A 17,263-nucleotide genomic window follows, 5' to 3' on the forward strand; every position below is an offset into this window, starting at 1 on the left:
AAGAAAAGAATTTTTTAAAAAAGAATACACCTAAGAAAAATGTAAAAAAGAAAAAATATATATATTAGATAAACTAGTATAAAATCGTTAAAAAAGAAAAAGGTAACAGTTAAAAAAAAATTTTACCCGAAGGCGAGAAAAAAAAAAAAATGAAAAAGAAAAAATTAAATTAACCACAAGACTAAAAAAAATCACAGGAAAAAAGCCATGAGTTCCATGCTTGGCTTTCTCCTCCTCTGGAATTCTGCTGCTCTCCTTGGTATTGAAACCGCACTCCTTGGTAGGTGAACTTGGTCTTGGCTGGATTTCTTGTTGATCTTCTGGGGGAGGGGCCTGTTGTAGTGATTCTCAAGTGTCTTTGCCCCAGGCGGAATTACACCGCCCTTACCCGGGGCCGGGGTGAGTAATCCGCTCCGGTTTGCTTTCCGTAGAGTTCCGGAGGACGGGAATACAAATGGCGGCCTCCTGGTCTCCAGCCCGGAGGAGCCGAGAGCCCAGGGCCGCACTCCTCAGTGCGCGCTCAGAGAACCGCGCCCAGTTACTCCCGTCTGCCTGACCTCCGGCCGCGCTCCGAGCTCACCGAGCCTGCGACCGGTTCAAGGTAACACCGAGCTGTGAGCTTACTGTCGGCTCTGTCTCTGTAGCCGGCTTTCCCGTTCCAATACCCGCAAGCTCTGCGACACTCAGACACCCCCGATCCTTCTGTGACCCTGCGGGACCTGAGGCCACGCTGACCCTGCGTGGGCTTCGCCCCGGTTTAGCCTCTGGAGCGATGTCCCTCAGCGGAACAGACTTTTAAAAGTCCTGATTTTGTGCACGGTTGCTCCGCCGCTTGCCGGGAGCCGGCCCCTCCCCCCAGGGTCTATCTTCCCGTCGCTTTGGATTCACTTCTCCGCCGGTCCTACCTTTCAGAAAGTGGTTGTTTTTCTGTTTCCAGAATTGCTGTTCTTCTTCTCTTCGATCTGCCGATGGATTTTCAGGTGTTTGCAATCTTTAGATAAGCTATCTAGCTGATCTCCGGCTAGCTGAAGCAGTCTCAGCTTGCTACTTCTCCGCCATCTTGACTCCTCCTCCAATATAAAGTATTTCTGCGTAAGGATTTGATTATGCATGAACTAGCTAGGGGCTAAAAATTAAATTTTAAATTTCTTATATTGGACATTACTTGGTTCTATAATATTAATCTGGGGTTCAATGTATGTAAAGGGTTTGTTTGGCACCATATGTCTTAGAAATGCTAGTCTATCTATGGATATTGACTGGGAAGCTACATAAGCCTTTCTGCAGTAGAAGATCAAATATAACCAAACCAAACAACCACAAGGCGGGAAGTAATATGCAAAATGCATGTTAAGTGCAAATGAGCTGAAATACATTCAACTGGGCATGTCAAAAGCAGGAAGTTGGAAAACATCTAGTGGAGTTTCAGAGAGGCACAGCAAAAAATAAGAAATAAAAAATAATTTAACCCCCACGTATGGTTTGAATGAAAGCTAAAAATTATGATCAGCCATTACAAATATTAGAGAAATATGAACACCAACAAGAAAAGGAAAAATTGTTATGGGCATAAAATATAAACCATTTAAAGATAAAACAACTGAACTTTAGCAAAAGCTAAGAAAAACAGGACCAAATAACAATCCTTCAGTATAACTTGTAAAAATTTCTGAGCAGAATAATATTATTCAAGCAGTAGAATGATTAATATATAATTCTCATTTAATAGAGAACAGAAAAATTACAGCTTATTTCTGGAAAAGTCTTGAAAGATTATCTTTTCAATGTCATATCCACTGCTTAATATGCTTGCAAACATGGCCTAAAGACCTCCAAAGATAAAAATTATACTCATTGGGGTACAGGGTCTCTACTTACTACCAGTATTCTGATGTTAACAGTCACATATTAAAATAGATATATAAAAAATGGTCACGATACGAAGAGCAAACTTCCACTTGCCCTTCAGGATGTGAGACTTCTTGCTGGCACCACTACACTACATCACTCAATATCTGCCAAGAACTCACAGAGAGAAAATGAAGTGTGCTTTGCCTCTTCACAAATGGCTCTGTGCTTATTTGTACCAAAGCACTTTCCGTATTGTTTTGTAACATTTGAACGTAAGACTGTTCTTCATCACTTTACTTGAAGTACATGACACAATGCCTGGCAAACCATTGTTAATTTGAATAGTTAGAAGTGAGTGAAGGCCCGCAACATGAAGAAATAGTAGAAATGGTCAGATGTCTGGATTTTCTATGGCATTTTCCATGTTCAGTTACCATTAGAGTGGATAACTAAACTTTAAATGTTACATTAATCTTTAAAAGGCTCTATAAGCATATATAAAGTGCAGCACAGGGAATATAGTCAGCGGAACTGTAATAGTCTAGTATGGTAACTGACAGTAGCTACACTTTTTGTGAGTATAGAATATACCTAAAACAAAAGTAATATTGTGCATCAACTACAATAAAAAAAGACTATGTAAGCATAAAGAAAATTTTTCTAAGGAGTCAGAGGATTTATATTCCCTATTTACAATATAGTAAGCACAACTGGAAATTAAGCATATTTTCCATGTCTCTCCCTACCTTCCTCCCTACTAAAAATATAAATAAGAAAGATTAACATAGGTAGTTGCCAACTTATGCAAATGCTATTTAATGAATAACTTATTATTTAACTGTTGTATACAATAGGTTCTTCCCCCCCTCCACACACAACCCCCCCCAACACACACACAAAAGGGAAAAAAAAATCCTAAGTTTGAAAGAAAACCCACTGAAAGAACCTCAGTTAGGAACCTCTCTCATAGGTCTTAAATATCAGATCTACAGGGTCCTGAGCTTTCAAGGAACATCTCTATGAGATGGCCCTCACAGAAGAATATCTACTCATGTATACTCCTCATGTACATTTGTTGAATCTGATGCATTCTTCACAATCCCCCACTTGAGAATAAAGAAATGCTTCAACAGTAGAACACACATGAAGGAATAAGAGAAAGATCTGTAAATCAGGTCAGGTGGGGAAGAGATTAAGAAAATTGGGAGAATAATTTTATCAATCATTGGCAATCACCATGGTACCTGTTTGGGCTCAGTATAAGGAAGAAATTACTAATATTTAAAGCAATTCAAGAAGAAATCATCTCAGAAAGTAATGAACTCCAACGACGGCAAGTGCTCAAGTAGAAGCTAAATGACCATCTGTCAGGGATATTGTAGAAAGGAGACTTTCATTGAGCAGGAGGTTATGCTAAATTATCTTTAAGGCTATTTCCAACTCCTGAGATTCTATAACTCAATGAAGTAGAGCTTGAAGAAAACCCCAAAGAACTATTAACTAACTCTGTGTACTCAATATATATACAGATATATCAGCAGTTAATTTCAAACCAACCATTAACTTCCTCTAAGCATTTAATCTGTCTCAGAAACTTGAAGAAAATGGTCATAAAAAAAGAAACAGAAAAATTCCTTACCTGCATGGATGATCTACTTAAATGGTTTTCAAATTGGGCTCTTCAGATTCTTGGGAACAGAGGGAAACCTTGGAGCTACTTCAGAGGCAGCTTTGAGGCAGGAACAACTGGAGGGCAGAGAGGGAAACTAAGCAGGTGAAGTTTGGGATCTCCTAAAGCCACTATAACCAGGACAGCTCATATACAGGACAGCTTTATAACTTTATATATTTTGCTTCTGAGCAACATATATTATTTGAATAAGAGGATTCATGTCTTTAAAATTTTGATGAGAACCAACATAGTTAATTAAATCCAGTATTGTACAATTTCTGGTTAAATCAGTATTGAAAAAAAGAGCAAGAGAATACAGCAGATACATTGAAAGTCATAGAAAGAAAATAGTTCTTTCTGAGGGCCAATTTAAATACACTATTTAAGTGGCTATTTCAATAATCAACATTTTGGTCCACTAGAGAATCAACAATTATGTATTTTGTTCATTGATATAATCCCCTGAATCTAGAAAAACACTTGGTAGAGAGTCAGTGAACATTAGGATTTATTAAACTAATAGAAATGTCAGTGTTCTTCCAATTTAGGCAAATTTTTAAAATGCCACTTTGAGAGTTCTGTTTTTAGCTAAGATATAGATATTCACAAGAAAACACCACTTCTGCCTTAATTCTGAGAGAACACTAGATAATATAAATATAAAGTATAAATATTTCTTTAAAAGCCATTAAGGAGCTATGGGTACAAAGAATCCTAGAAATGGATGAACTCTCCCTTAAAAGACGGATTTTAAGCATGGAGTATTAGCAAATTGAGAAGGGGTTAGCCTTCTTTAAAAGATTTTTGCTTGGTAAAAGGAGGAAATAGTGGAATCTTAACAGCCATACATTTGCTGCTATGGTGGACAGGAATCTGAAGGAATCTCAAATACAGAGTTTGTCCTTTCTGTCCATTTTACCTCACGAATATTTACAGAATAATGGATAGTGCTGGATTCTGAGAGAAGGAATGGACATAAAGAAGTCTTACAGTTTAATTAGCTAAGTGAAGGAGCCAGATCTCTCCCCTAAGACGTTTGAAACCCAAGTTGAATTGACAGTCACTAATCCACCCCAAACTCAGTTCAATTCATTAGGTTAAAAAACAAAACAAAACAAAAAAAAAAAACCTTCACTCTACTTATCTGACAAAGGGAAGTATAAGATCTTTCTGAAAGAAAGTATCTGCCTCAGTCCACTGTTCTTTTATACACAATCAATAGCACACAATAAAAATTTATGAGACCAATGAAGGAATTAAAAAACATAACCTATAATCAAGAGAAAAATAGTGATTTTGTTTTGTTGAGGAGAAAAAACTGTTACGAGAAGCAGATCCAACAATGACTCAGGTGATGGATTTAATTTGTGTCTATGTGTAATGTGTGTGTATGTGTGTTTATATATACAGAGAATAGTTTTCAAAATGGATTTTAAAGAATTCCACAAATTCCAAAACTAGCAAATATAAAAAATAACCAAAAAGAAGTTATAGAGCTAATGAAATGTGATTTTGAAATAAGAAAATCATTATATAAGCTTACAACAGACTAGACAGAGTGGAAGAAAAACGTAGCAAACCCAAAGAGAGGCTAATAGAAATTATTCAAATAGAAGCACAGGAAAGCAAAACAAAGCAGCCTCAGAGACCTACAGTACAAGACAGGTTATAATGAAGCTCTAGATTTAGAGGAGAAACAGAGCATGTTTGGTTTTTTGTTTGTTTGTTTTTTGTTTTTGTTTTTTTTTTAATATGGCTGTGTTTTCTAATTTTCCAAAATTAAAGAAATACATCAACCATATGCTTAATAAGCTCTGTGAACCCCTTGCAAAATAAAACTAAAAACAACCCATAGCCATATCATAATTTAAAATCCAAAAATAAAAGCATTTAAGAGTAGCTGGGGGGTCACATTATATAGAGGGTAACAAGAATAAAAGTCAAAGACAATAAATTTACAACATTGAAATGCTTAAAAAAACTCTTCATCTTGAATTCTATACCCAATGAAAGTATCCTTGAAATATGAGTACTTGAAGAAATTTTCAGACCAATCAAAACTAAAATAATTTGCTTCCAGAAAATACATTGTTAGAAATCCCTCAAAATATTCTTCTGTCGAAGAGAAGTGATATAAAATTACAGCCCAGATGGCAAAAATAAAGAACCATAAAGGAAAAATAAATGGGTAAATATAGAGCATTACTTTAAAAATTTATTTAGAAGATTACCAACTGCGTTAAACAAATTAATTGTGGTATGTATGACATATGTAGGAGTAAATTATATGGCAACAATAGTTCAAAGAATAGGAATGGTAGTGCAGCTCAGTTTCTCTATTGTGACATATAATAATATTCGTTCAAAATGGACTATGGTAAGTACTTAATCTCCTGCATAATAACCAAGAACACAAAGATAGATAGGAAAAGAACCAATAGAGGGATAAATTGGAATACAAGCATCCAAATAATCCAAAGTAAAGGAGAAAAAGAGGCACAAAGAAACTAAGATTAAGTGACACAAGCAGAAAATGCACAGAAAGGGAGTGGACTTAAATGTATCTTTAATTATATTAAATATAAACAGGCTAAATGAACACTCCAATTAAAATACAGGGATTATTACATTGTAGCTACAATTATATGTTACTGATGAGACATATTTAAATGTAAGGCCCCAGATGAAAATAACAGGAAAACCATACAAGTACTAGTCATGAGAAATGCGGTATGGCTACATAAATAACACCCAAAAGTCAACTTCAATATGACAGATATTGCACAGATAAAGAGGGGTGTTTCATAACAATACAGCAGTCAGGTAATCAGGAAGAATTTACCTCTTTTCCCTCCCAATGAGTTTGAGCTTCAGGGCTACTTCAATGTCCAAAACATAGGAAACCACTTCTGTCCAGCACTTATATTTTTTCCCAAATTAAATGTTTACTGAATCTTAATTCTCAGGATAATCTTCTGTAAATAATGCTGATTTAAATATTAAGAGGTCATTTGATATACCCATTAAATGACTAAGCCCTAGGGAATTCAAAGATAAATAACTGCTGTCACTGAGCAGGCCACAGTTTAGCTGCAGAGACAAATAAGCAAGTAATTGTAAAGCTTTATGAAAGGTATTCAAGGATTGCTCAAAAGAAGCTAGGGGAGTACAGGCAAAACACCTAATTCACCTTAGATTCTGAGAGGAAGGGTGGTGAGGGAATACTCAATGCTCTGTGAGTGCCCCATGCAATGCATGGGAAGTTGGCAGACCATAAGCAACAACTAATCTCTATCTTGCAAGCAGCTGACAATTATTTTTAATTAATTGAAGGACAAATTTAAATATCTGGTCCAAATTCGATATGCAACAATATCATGCAAAGAGATTTTGATCGATATGAAATATAATCCACTAAAATTCTATTTAGTTTGCTGAATGTACACTCCGAATGTATACTTTATCATCCTCTGTATGACAATTTATCCTCATACCTGCAAATTACTATGAAAACCAAACTGTATAAATCATATTTATCTTGAATTAGTTGCATGTGCTATATTTATATTTTTTGTCTTTTTAGCTATATGAATGCCCTAAGAACACATCAAAAGTGATAATCAGATAAATTTTAATAGTCTACTTTCACATATAATAGGAAAAAATGAAACCACATAGATTGCATAAATAAATGTGTAATTCAAAATACTCAGTTTGGTCAATAAATTCAATTATCTGATATAATTAAGCACTGTAATGGCTATTTGAGTTTTACATCTTTCCCTTTGTACTTCCCACCATTTTTCAAAGGATTGAAGTAACAGCAAAGTGGCCAATAAAGTGTAAAGAAATAACACATTAGAGAATGACTTGGCATGTGCACAAACTATGTATTGATAAATAATACTGTAAACCCAATATAAACTTTTATGTTGAATTGGCAAAAGACATTCCTACCAGAATTCCAAGTCTATTGCTAAGTAATGGTGTGCTTGGCTGTACATCATTTAGTACCATTCTCTGAGAGCTGAGACCCAGTCTTGCATGGCCTAATGCCTACCATAAAACCTAGCACACTCCCTTGAATACAGTAGGGTGTTAACAGTTTTCTGTACTACATAACTATGCTGCCTATGTAATTAAATCTTCATATTCTTTCTTCCATTTAACATTTCTTTAATATTTTCATTTCATGATCTCTCTGTGCTGAATAATGGACACAGTCTTTAAATCTTTCTTTCAGTTCACTAGTTCTCTCATAAGCTACTCTTAAATGATTTTTCAGTTACCTTTTTTCAATACATTTTTCTACAACAATTTGTTTTTCCTTCAAATCTGTCTTATTTTATATCATATTGCTCATTCCTCAAAATCCAATCTTTTCTATGTCTTTTAACCTTTTACTTACAGATTTCGTGTTAGTTAGCTTACAGTGCCAGTATCTTGTATCTAATTCTTCTGTCTACTCCCTTTGCTGGCTCCCATACATGATAAGACTGTTTTTGTGCATTTATTTTGTGACATTTGATAGTGGGCTTATATTTATTGGAACTTTACTCTTAAGATTCTTCAAGATTTACTTTAAAGGTAGTTTCTCCCTCAGACTATATGTATTTGCTTCTGCCAGGCAATAGAACATCCAATTAAAATTAACTTTCCTGCTTTCAAGATTTTAGGACCCACTACCCAGATAGCATGAATTAATTATTGAGGGTGGGGAAACCGCCTACCAAATAAGTGGGAAGATAATTATTCTCATTCATTGACTGCCAACATTAAGTGGACCGACGTAATTCCAGCTCACTCTTACTCTGAAGAGATGCTTTATATTCAAGCTGTAATTGGGGTTGGGGTCAAGGAGGGTACATTAGTTTCCTATGGCAACTGTAGAAAATTACTACAAATATAAGGGCTTAAAACAACACAAATTTATTGTCATACAGTTTGGTAGTTTTAGTCAGAAATGGATTTTATCTAGCTAGAATCAAGATGTCACAAAGGCCAGGGTTCTTTTTGGAACACTTATGGTAAAATATATTTCTCTGTCCTTTCCAGTTGTCCAGATTCTTCAACTCCTGGCCTTCTACCTCCATCTGAAAGTCAGTAATGGTCGTCAAGGCTTTCTCACATTGCATTACTTTGATACTGACTCTTCTGCTTCCATCTTCCACTTTAAAGAATGTTTTGATTACACTGAGCCCACCTTAAGGTCCACTATTTAGCAACCTTAATTTGCCTTTGCCAAAGAACATATTTATGGGTACCAGGAATTAGAGCATGGGTATCTTTGAGTGGGTCATTATTCTGCTTATCACAGAAGGTCTCTTCTTAGAGTTTTATCTTTGAGTAGACACTTGATTTTTCTCTCTTGTCCTGCAAGCCCTAAAAATCATGAAGAGTGAAGTTCAATTTCACCAGATTTGCTAAATGCTTTCAAGGTTAAAACTGGATCAATGCTCACTTACCACTGTACATTCCTTAACTCACTTAATATTTGCCTGGACTCTGCCTATTTCTTACATTCTTGGAAGTCCACTGATAGATACATTTAATATATTTTGTATAGTTTTTCTATAGCATTAGATGTTTGGGTGGAAAAGTTGATCAGGGTAACTTGTTCACTAACCAAGTAAATCTTTACTAGAGTAATTGTGTGTGTGTATGTGTGTATTAATCCTAGTAATTTTATCTTGTTTCATCTAAAAATATTTTTCATATTTGATTTTACATTAGCATAGGTAAATCAAAGGATAGAGTGTCTTCCAGCCACTTCATCATTGCCAGGATTTGCTAAGGTACCATGTCACAATTTAGTGACATATTCCTTGACATGTAAAAGGGGCTCTGGTTTCTCCTTCAATTTATTTCCACTCCACAAACTTTTAATGAATATTTATCTATGCAATTAATCTACTAGACCTAAAAGAAAGCTAAATTAAATAGAACATTACCAGTTACCCCAAAGAACTCTGAACCTAATAACAAATACAACATGTAAATATAATTAGGTTATGGTGTCATACAGGCAATAATAAAACATTGTTACTGAGTAAAATAGTAACACAAAAACAGTTATCTACTACACTTGGGTGTAATACAAAAGAAATCACAGAGAAGAGAAAGCTCATACTGAGCCTTTAAAAATAGGTAAGAGAGAAAATGACAATCACATTCCAGGAAGCAGGATGAATTCCAAGTAGTTCAACATAACTTGAAGACATATTACATTTTACAAAGTAGTGAACAATGCGGTGAGAAAGGATAGGGAAGCAGGCAAGAATCCTATCTTAATGGATATTCACCACACAAAAAATTAAAATGTTTTCCAACAGTGGTTTGCAAACCTGGCTGCTAATCAAAATTTCCTGTGGACACTGTTACATACATAGATTGCTGAGCCTAATCTTCAAACTTACTGAATCAGAATCACCTTGAGGTAAAATGATTTTAACAAGCTTTCAGATAACTGATGTTAATTTTATCATTTAGGATGCTTGGGGCAACACGCAAGAGAAAAGTTTACAAGTAACATCTTTAAAAGAGGTATAATATACATATTAAGTAGTCTCAGATAGGAGAGCTCCACTACTGAATAATTTAGTAGCTCTAGGATATCAAAAATGATTCAGATGACTTCTGTGTCTATCAGCTAAGCCACCTAGCTGTTCTGAGGTAGGTTCAGTTGCCTTAGGCTTTCTACCTTCATACAAGAATACCCAAAGCAAGAAATCTTTTCTCTGTATCTCTCTTCTTGTGAACAAGAAAAACTATCCCAAAGATGCCTCTACCAACAGACACTTCCTTATGGTTCACTACAAAAAGGTCATTATATAGTCACTTTTAAACCAGTCACTGGCAAGGGCAATGGATTTATCATCACTGCTAATCAATACTCATTCCTTATTTCTGAGGAGAGACATGGACTACCATGAAATACATAAGCACCCAATATCTAAATAATATAAATGAATAACATCAGGGTTCCAACAGAATAGAAATGTAAGATACTGCTGGGCAGTCAACAGTGTTTATCATAAAGAAGGTCACTGGACCAATCTCTGGGAACTACTGCATAAGTGATACTAGCAGTTTAAATTAGAGATAAACGTCATTAGATTTGCATTTTCAAAAAATCAGTGGGTGTTTTGAGAATGACACAACTAGATGTCAGATCCTCTCTACTTGAAGTAGAGGAATAGTTACTAGAATATTTTAGCAAGCTAATAAAAAAGATGGTAATCATTTTACCTAAAAAAAAGTAAGAGAGCTGATAAAAAGGACGTGCATGAGAAAGCTTTTGTATCAGAATATAACCAGCAGTACTCAGGATCTTGTTGAATTATGATGACAATGGAGAGAAAAGAACTGAGTATTTCTACCAGGTTGTTCGTGCCTGCATGGTTAGAGCACTAACCAAAGAATCACAAATGGCCTGTAAAATGAAATTTATTTTAGTGAGAAGATAATGACCATAAGGCCAAATGCTATGAAGAGGTCAAGTAAGATAAGGACCAAGAAGAAGTTACGAGCAAGTCACTACAGTCACTGCACGAGCATTTTAATGCAGTCATAAAAGCAGAGACCAAATTACAGTAATTGAAATGGATGTTGAAAAATGCAGACAATGAGACAGACTCTCTTTTTAAGTACTTAATTGTGAAGGGAAAGGAGCAATAGGTTGATGGCTGGAGTTGGTCAGCTTTGAGAAAAGCTGTATCTGGATGGCAGCTACTCTAGTCTCTCAAAACAAAAGCCAATAGATAAAGTTTTGAAAATGTAGCCAAGACCAGATAATTCACAGAACAAAAATCTCCTCAGATAAAGATGGGTATATGAACTAAAATGTAAGTAAAGAGATTGTTCCTGTTCAGTATAAGGATGTATTCCCTAAAAACTAAATAGAGGAGGATAAAGATGGAAGCAATATAGATACATCTGGAGATTGAAGTGAAGTAAATTAAGGGGACTGAAGAAGTTCTTTACTAAGTACAAAAACATGCACTGATAGGACAAATGGGATGGGGCCATGAGAAAAGTGATGAACGCTGGAATGTTCTCCATTAGACAATAGCAGAGCAAGCTGGCCTCAAAATTAATGAGGATTGCTGAGTGTCTAGATGAGACTGGAAATCACAAATTACAAACACACACACACACACACACACACAGAGACACACACACAAACTTTGGGGATGTTCTCAAAAAGTTTAGAGGAATCCAAATGAAGTAGCAGAAGGTAGACATAAAAGATTTCCAATTTGGATAAAATATAAGAGCCAGAGAGTGAAGGAGTTAATGGTATTTTCTACTGTTTGGGTGGAGAATCATAACAGAGTAAGAAAGAAAATGGAATCTAGAAGAATTTGGAAACCTAGTCTTAAAAAGAAGTGAGTGCGTGAGGAGGCTCTGGTTATAAAAGATCTCCTTTGCAATTAAAATGTTTCATTCTTCACTTCATTTGCCCAAGGCCTTGCAAGTTACAGCAGCTAATCTGACACATTTTAAAGAAAGTGTTAATGGCTCAGAGTAACTTTAACATTACCCTTTTGAGTGTGACACTCTTTACAAATTGAACACAGTCCTTGAAATCTTAATTGGAGTAACTGATGTGGAAGCTTCAAGCCTAGCACAGTAGAGACATTCTGGGCAGAGGACCATACAAACTATCCTTCACTGAGAACACTGGTGTTTTCCATCTGTTAAGGGATGTCTCTCTTCTGTATCTCCTACTTCCATGAGGTGGGAAAGGAAGCAGTGGACACCATGTTGAACAAGTTATTTCACTGAAAGCAATAGCACTACGTGAGAAGAAAACCAAGAACTAGGTTTGGCTTTCCATACAAATTAAGAAATTTTTCTAAATAGCCAAAATTACATGTGTTTTTCTTGGTAAAAAAAAAAATTTTCACAAGTTTGGGAAAGTCATAATGAAACTGAATCTTGTCACTGTCAAAAAGAGTTACCCCATTCCCAACCTAGGATCCACAAATCATCCATGTGCATGTTATCTGCATATTATCCAATTCACTGATGAAATTTACTTCCCATTGAAGATAAAATGTCTCAAGCAAGTCACCCAAATAGCTAATGTTTTGATTAGAGCTTATTCTTGCATATCTAAATTCATGCACACTTTCCCAAGTACAATGCATACTTCTTTGCACACTATAGGCTTTCATATTTATCATACTCTTGTACCTGAAGCAGTATTAATATATTTATAAATGTTTTAAGTGAGCTCTAGCCATGCTAACTATAAAAAAGAAAAAACAAATGACTCCAACAAAAACTCCACCTAATCTCTACTTTAAATCAAACATGGTTACAGTTAAACCATGGGGAACTCATTCGGGGTTAGTGTCCTTATTAGAGTGTGCAATGGGAAAAGCATCAGCTTTTTTTTAATCCCTGAAACGTATATTAGAGATTTACTATTTAATTATAAACTCACTGAAATATAATTTATAAGTAGGCATTTCATGATCAAAATTCTGTTGTCAGAATTTTAAGATATAATTTTTAAATATCCTCTTTCCTTCCTTTCATGCTTTAATTTTCCCTTACTTCAGAGATCATGTAAATTGTCCACTTACTAGAGTGGACACATATAAAAAGGCACACACCAAATCAGAATATCTTCTATGATATGTCAAAACAAAAACTGTCAATTGTGGCATTCCAAATCTTTACCTGAATCAGAAATCCAAAAGCAAACTTGAACAGTCTAAGCATTACTTTGATTTACAAAGTCTCCAGGGAGGTTTGGGTCCATAAATCAAAAGAGATTGCATTGGAGTATTTTCAACTGTGACAAAAATAACTTTGTTCCAATCCTTCAGACATTATTTAAAATAGAATGGCACTCATTTGGTTATACAGAGCAGCCTTAAAGGTTAAAAGATTTTTTAAATTTCTCATTAAGAATACACTGTAAAGTAAATGTAAAAAATTGATATAAAACATCATATTACTATAAACAATTATATACTAAGAAATCAGAAGCTTTAGAAAAAAAAAAAACGGTTGCCCAGGAGTGCTTGTTTAAAATAAAGCATATCAGAGGGAAGAAGACTGGGGGATGGGTAAAATAGGTGAAGGTAATTAAGAGTACATCATGATGAGCACTAAGTAATGTATAGAATTCTTGAAAGACTGTATTTCTGAAACTAATATAACACTATATGTTAATTATAATGGAATTAAAAAGCATGATTAAAAATTAATGTAAAACATGAAACCTATTTCAAACAATTCTTTTTCAAATTTATTTATGGTATACTTGTAGTGAAAGCCTGTCTACACATTTCAAAGAAAGGCACATCCAATTCATATACAAGTATTTAGAATAAGTTGTTAATCACTGCAAGAGAACCTTTTAATACATATGGGACATACATGAGTTGGGTATACTGTCATATTTGAAAACTTTTCTGATTATTTAATATTGACAAAATTTAAAACATTCTCAAGCTCTTTTTATAAAAGTAGATCACTTAGCTTTCTATTTAAGTAATCCAGAGAAAATAAAATTTTCTTAAAACCATACTTAAATGTTTACTATTTGCCTTTCCCATTTAATCACTAAGGTTAGTCAAAATAATCAAAGTATTTGGCAACAAAAACCTAGCTATAACTTTTGTTCACTTTCTCGGATGCTGAAACATAAAACATAAAACTGATTGATTCCTAAAGTTGAGTAAAGCTTTTACCAATACTTGATATGAAAAAAATCCAAAATTTCTCACAGTCTCAAGTTAAACAATCAAAATGCATTGTTAAATAATAAAAATACATTAGTTTTCCACATTATTAAATGGAAAAGGCATAGATTTTGAACAAAAAATTACCTTGGTTTGAATTATCACTCTGTTGTTTAAAGACATGTAATCTTTTTTTTTTTTAATTTTAATTTTTATTTTTTATAAACATATATTTTTATCCCCAGGGGTACAGGTCTGTGAATCACCAGGTTTACACACTTCACAGCACTCACCAAAGCACATACCCTCCCCAATGTCCATAATCCCACCCTCTTCTCCCAAACCCCCTCGCCCCAGCAACCCTCAGTTTGTTTTGTGAGATTAAGAGTCACTTATGGTTTGTCTCCCTCCCAATCCCATCTTGTTTCATTGATTCTTCTCCTACCCACTTAAGCCCCCATGTTGCATCACCACTTCCTCATATCAGGGAGATCATATGATAGTTGTCTTTCTCCGCTTGACTTATTTCGCTAAGCATGATACGCTCTAGTTCCATCCATGTTGTCGCAAATGGCAAGATTTCATTTCTTTTGATGGCTGCATAGTATTCCATTATGTATATATACCACATCTTCTTGATCCATTCATCTGTTGATGGACATCTAGGTTCTTTCCATAGTTTGGCTATTGTGGACATTGCTGCTATAAACATTCGGGTGCACGTGCCCCTTTGGATCACTACGTTTGTATCTTTAGGGTAAATACCCAATAGTGCAATTGCTGGGTCATAGGGCAGTTCTATTTTCAACATTTTGAGGAACCTCCATGCTGTTTTCCAGAGTGGCTGCACCAGCTTGCATTCCCACCAACAGTGTAGGAGGGGTCCCCTTTCTCCGCATCCTCGCCAGCATCTGTCATTTCCTGACTTGTTTATTTTAGCCATTCTGACTGGTGTGAGGTGATATCGCATTGTGGTTTTGATTTGTATTTCCCTGATGCCGAGTGATATGGAGCACTTTTTCATGTGTCTGTTGGCCATCTGGATGTCTTCTTTGCAGAAATGTCTGTTCATGTCCTCTGCCCATTTCTTGATTGGATTATTTGTTCTTTGGGTGTTGAGTTTGCTAAGTTCTTTATAGATTCTGGACACTAGTCCTTTATCTGATATGTCGTTTGCAAATATCTTCTCCCATTCTGTCAGTTGTCTTTTGATTTTGTGAACTGTTTCCTTTGCTGTGCAAAAGCTTTTGATCTTAATGAAATCCCAGTAGTTCATTTTTGCCCTTGCTTCCCTTGCCTTTGGCGTTGTTCCTAGGAAGATGTTGCTGCGGCTGAGGTCGAAGAGGTTGCTGCCTGTGTTCTCCTCAAGGATTTTGATGGATTCCTTTCGCACATTGAGGTCCTTCATCCATTTTGAGTTTATTTTCGTGTGTGCTGTAAGGAAATGGTCCAATTTCATTTTTCTGCATGTGGCTGTCCAATTTTCCCAGCACCATTTATTGAAGAGGCTGTCTTTTTTCCATTGGACATTCTTTCCTGCTTTGTCGAAGATGAGTTGACCACAGAGTTGAGGGTCTATTTCTGGGCTCTCTATTCTGTTCCATTAATCTATGTGTCTGTTTTGTGCCAGTACCATGCTGTCTTGATGATGACAAGTCCGGAATTGTGATGCCACCAACGTTGGCTTTCTTTTTCAATATCCTTTTAGCTATTCGAGGTCTTTTCTGGTTCCATATAAATTTTAGCATTATTTGTTCCATTTCTTTGAAAAAGATGGATGGTACTTTGATAGGAATTGCATTAAATGTGTAGATTGCTTTAGGTAGCATAGACATTTTCACAATATTTATTCTTCCAATCCAGGAGCATGGAACATTTTTCCATTTCTTTGTGTCTTCCTCAATTTCTTTCATGAGTACTTTATAGTTTTCTGAGTATAGATTCTGTGTCTCTTTGGTTAGGTTTATTCCTAGGTATCTTATGGTTTTGGGTGCAATTGTAAATGGGATTGACTCCTTAATTTCCCTTTCTTCTGTCTTGCTGTTGGTGTAGAGAAATGCAACTGATTTCTGTGCATTGATTTTATATCCTGACACTTTACTGAATTCCTGTATAAGTTCTAGCAGTTTTGGAGTGGAGTCTTTTGGGTTTTCCACATATAGTATCATATCATCTGCGAAGAGTGATAATTTGACTTCTTCTTTGCCGATTTGGATGCCTTTAATTTCCTTTTGTTGTCTGATTGCTGAGGCTAGGACTTCTAGTACGATGTTGAATAGCAGTGGTGATAATGGACATCCCTGCCGTGTTCCTGACCTTAGCGGAAAAGCTTTCAGTTTTTCTCCATTGAGAATGATATTTGTGGTGGGTTTTTCATAGATGGCTTTGATGATATTGAGGTATGTGCCCTCTATCCCTACACTCTGAAGAGTTTTGATCAGGAAGGGATGCTGTACTTTGTCAAATGCTTTTTCAGCATCTATTGAGAGTATCATATGGTTCTTGTTCTTTCTTTTATTGATGTGTTGTATCACATTGACTGATTTGCGGATGTTGAACCAACCTTGCAGCCCTGGAATAAATCCCACTTGGTCGTGGTGAATAATCTTTTTAATGTACTGTTGATTCCTATTGGCTAGTATTTTGTTGAGTATTTTCACATCTGTGTTCATCAAGGATATTGGTCTATAGCTCTCTTTTTTGGTGGGATCCTTGTCTGGTTTTGGGATCAAGGTGATGCTGGCCTCATAAAATGAGTTTGGAAGTTTTCCTTCCATTTCTATTTTTTCGAACAGTTTTAGGAGAATAGGAATTAGTTCTTCTTTAAATGTTTGGTAGAATTCCCCCGGGAAGCCGTCTGGCCCTGGGCTTTTGTTTGCTTGGAGATTTTTAATGACTGTTTCAATCTCCTTACTGGTTATGGGTCTGTTCAGGCTTTCTATTTCTTCCTGGTTCAGTTGTGGTAGTTTATATGTTTCTAGGAATGCATCCATTTCTTCCAGATTGTCAAATTTATTGCCGCAGAGTTGCTCATAGTATG

The sequence above is a fragment of the Mustela lutreola genome, chromosome 14 (genome assembly GCF_030435805.1).
Source record: "Mustela lutreola isolate mMusLut2 chromosome 14, mMusLut2.pri, whole genome shotgun sequence".
In the NCBI taxonomy this organism is placed as follows: domain Eukaryota; kingdom Metazoa; phylum Chordata; class Mammalia; order Carnivora; family Mustelidae; genus Mustela; species Mustela lutreola.